The sequence below is a fragment of the Portunus trituberculatus genome, chromosome 14 (assembly GCF_017591435.1).
Source record: "Portunus trituberculatus isolate SZX2019 chromosome 14, ASM1759143v1, whole genome shotgun sequence".
Lineage (NCBI taxonomy): Eukaryota > Metazoa > Arthropoda > Malacostraca > Decapoda > Portunidae > Portunus > Portunus trituberculatus.
This window is the reverse complement of record NC_059268.1, coordinates 2,264,490-2,268,509: the sequence shown is the minus strand read 5'-3', so window position 1 is coordinate 2,268,509 and position 4,020 is coordinate 2,264,490. Positions and strand designations below refer to the sequence as shown.

Genomic DNA, 4,020 nt, shown 5'->3' with positions numbered 1-4,020 from the left:
ATGAAAAGGCTTGGATGTGGGCGGGTGATGCTAGCGGCTTTGTTAGCAATGTACCGGGTAACAGAGAGTGTGATTGGTGAGGCGGTCAGGACAATAACGCTTGGGGTGAGACAAGGATCGCCTACGTCATGTTTACTTTTCATTCTGTTTGTCAATGATTTGATTAAGATGATAAAGGAACGCTGTCAGTCAGATGGTTTTCTCCAGTGGTTTCATATATTAGTACTAATGGACGATACTATACTGTTATCTACATCTAGAGAAGCTATGTTACAAAAAATTGCAATTGTACAGGAATTTTGTAACGAATATGGTATGAAAATTAACCAGAGCAAAACTAAATTTGATGTAATTCACGGCAGAGCTGGTGATGCCGAGCCACTGGTGGTGAATGGACTTGTCATAGATCACTGCTCTAGCTACTTGTACTTCGATTCACCCTTCACCAGCGACGGCTCGGTGTCGTCAGCAGTTAAGGCTCATGCAAAGGGAAAAATGTGTCATGTGTTAAAGTTTGTATCCTATCTCAAAAAGAACAATGATATCCCTTTTGTTGTGAAGCGGCGGGTTTTGATGCAGCGTTGATCTCCTCACTCTTGTATGGTTGTGAGTCATGGGTGGGGCGGACTTTAAACCTGTAATTAAATTGTACAATTGGTCATTACAACAACTGTTGGGGTGAGAACAACAGCCAATCTAGTGTGTTACGTTGAGTCAGGGTACTTGCCGCTTCCTGAGTTACTGAAATTGAGACAGCATAAGTTTTTTCCAAAGTGTAAGAAGAAAGACACAATTTTGAAGATGATCCCCTTGTTTTTGCACTAAATAATATTCGGATATGTAATACGCCAACCGGAAGACTTGCAAACGAGTTCTTACAAGCGCCATCAGGGATAGTAATGCCATCATGGGAGATGTTAACAATCAAATTTTGCTCTCAAACTCATCTAGATGTGAAGTTTATAAGTATATGAACCCAAGTTTGTCAGTTCATCCAGTGTACAGAGTGAGACATAACATTAATGAATTTCACAGATTGTCTTTCACGCGTTCTAGAGTTAGCGGTCACAACCTTGGAATAGAGACAGGGAGGTGGAACAGAAGAGGCCGCGGGCGTATCCCTGTAGAGGAAAGACTGTGTGAGTGTGGCTCGGTACAAACCGAGCAGCATGTCATACAGGACTGTCCTAAGTCACTACAAATACGTGACACTTATCATTTTGATTGCATGGAAGATTTGTTTTCGGGTACTTATTCAGATGAAATAGTATGTAAGATCATTCATGATATTCTGAAGTTATATGTATAAGATTTTTGGGAAGTCTGGTTAGATTTATTTAATTAGGAATTTTGTAGTTTGTGGACTACAGTTGTGTTTTATTACATTTATATTTGTTTAAGTAATATCGTTTTCACTTTAATGTGATATTATTGTTTTTTAATGTAAAATCGATTCCTAGCTGTGGTTAATAAATATCTATCTATCTATCTATGTACTGCAATTACTAATAAACCGTATTATTATTATTAGTAGTATTTTTATATTATTATTATTATTATTATTATTATTATTATTATTATTATTACACACACACACACACACACACACACACAAGAGCACGAATGAGGGCATGGTTGAGTAAGTACACACACGCACGCACACACACACACACACACACACACACACACACACACACACACACACACACACACAGGAAAGTGTGGCCATTAATGTTGTCACCTCCATAGAGGCTTTTAATGTCAATAAAGTAGTGTAATCGTAGCCCTTGCTTGAGTACCGTGACGCGTTTCCATATTCACTGTGGTGACTATTGGGTGATTGGATTCATCAGCGCTGTGTGAGACATGTCGCAAATTTAGCTGCTTCACCAAATATTTAGCGACAAATTTGGCGAGAAGGGCGTTGACTCACACAAGAGGTCACCTGTAGTTTGAAAATAATTGTTGTATAGCAATTTTGAAAAGTCAGGCAAACATCAATAAATGAATAAACAGAGGACAATTAAAAGCTTGATAGTTCTGTCTACACATGTAAAGGACACTGGTGCCAGACGTGTGTGTGTGTGTGTGTGTGTGTGTGTGTGTGTGTGTCGGCTAAACGTGGCTCAGCTCCACCTCCTCCTGACTAATGACGCTTCAATCCTGTCTGTTTAGGGGGTGACCGGCATGACCTGACCTCCTCCCTTGGTGTATACACTGCCACAACAATAAACTTATCAATCAATCATCAATCAGATTTAAAAGGCGAGTAATGAGAGGGTGGGGACAGTGGGGGAGGGGAGAGGCGGCGATCGATGCCCCCGATGGGTTTGTTCTGCGTCACTGAGAGGGATAAACGTTACATACTACGTGTTAGATAAAGTCAAGGGGATCCTGTACTGATTAGCCTATGTGTAAGTCAAGCCACTTACTTCGTCTAGGAACATTTGTAGCATGTACAACAATGATTTAGCGACCTTTAGCGACTTTTCAAGGTGGAGCTGGTGACGTAGAATATTTACATTTGGCAAAACTGCCCATCACCACCACCACCACCGCCAGTGACAGGCGACCACTTTATCACCAGACACGAGACCTACGAACACGCTCACCGCTCCACCTCCACCAGCTCCACCTGCTCAGTGAACAGGTGAGTCTATTAATAGAGTGGAAGGCAGGAACGTGATGGGACAGTGATGGGACGGTAATGGGGCTGATAATTGACTAGAAAGCTGTATAATAATGCACTGAAGGGTTGACGTGACGTGTGGGGGTGAGTGGGTAGTGAAGGGTAGTGAATTAATGGTGCCACAGTGTCATTAGTGATTTCTAGTTTATTACAAGGAAGAACTGTCTTGAAAACCCGGCTAGTTGTCTTTGTGGCCTTGTGAATTTGTCGTGGTAAGAGAATAAGCGTTTTTAAGGATGTTTTTATGGTTCTGGTGATAGATTGTTAAATTTCTAGTTTATTAAAAGGAGAAAGTCTTGAAAACCCCGCTAGTTGTCCTGTAGCCATGGAAAATTGTCACAGCGAGAGGAGGCGGCGTTTCTGAACCTGGGCCAGTGTAATAATAATACTTATAATGATAATGATAATAATAATAATTATAATAATAATGATAATTGTTATGATAATAATAATAATACAGAGCAATAAATAAAAGTCCCTAATATTTACTAAGGAATAATTGTTTTATCTTGTTCTTAAAAATTTGAGGTGATTTGATATTTCTAAGTTGTTCTGGTAGCTGATTCCACTCTTTGACACCTCTGGTTGTGACATATTGCTGTGCGTGGGATGTTCGACACAGCAGGAGCTTTAAATCATATGGTCTGCGGGTATTAGGGTTGTTAGACATGAAGTGGAATGTGTCGTCTGACTGTCGTGAATATAGTGACTTGTGAACAAAGATGTTAGTCTGAGAGATATTATGTCGCTTAGTTTTAGTAATCTAAGGTCATTAAATAATGGGCCAGTATGGGCTGAACGATGACTAAATGACATGACTCGCAGTAGCTTCTTTTGTGCGACAAAAATATTGTCTATGATGGTACTGCCTGATCCCCCCCAAATGGCACAACAATACAAAAAATTTGTGTACGCTAATGATATATATATTTGTCTTAAACAATGAAGAGAAAGATTATTTCTTATCTTATATATAATTCCAGTTAGTTTATTAGTTTTAACAATAAGCTCACTAATTTGTGATCTCCATTTTAGTTTTTGTTCTATCATTATGCCCAGAAATCTACATTCTGACACTTGGTTTAATAACTTGTTGTTAATATAAACATTAATATTGACTGTATTCGTCATGAGTGGGGAGGATAACATGCAATGAGTTTTAGAAATATTTAAGGTAAGTTTATTGCTGTGAATCCAGTTTGCAACTTTCACTAGTTCAGCATTAAGAGTATTGGTGATGATGTTTAAATTCTCCCCTTGAATGTAAATAGTGGTGTCGTCGGCAAAAAGAATGAAATTAAGTTTGTCAGAGATCCGTGTTATGTCATTTA

The 4,020-nt window shown here is 39.2% G+C and overlaps 1 long non-coding RNA gene across 1 annotated transcript in view; it reads left to right on the top strand.

The window, feature by feature from the left end:
• The first annotated feature begins 2,588 nt into the window (after positions 1–2,588).
• Positions 2,589–4,020, top strand: part of LOC123503695 — a 15,987-nt gene continuing 14,555 nt past the window's right edge. Inside the window, exon 1 of the long non-coding RNA XR_006674584.1 lies at positions 2,589–2,650. This is a non-coding gene — a long non-coding RNA (uncharacterized LOC123503695). The remainder of the gene's footprint in view (positions 2,651–4,020) is intronic.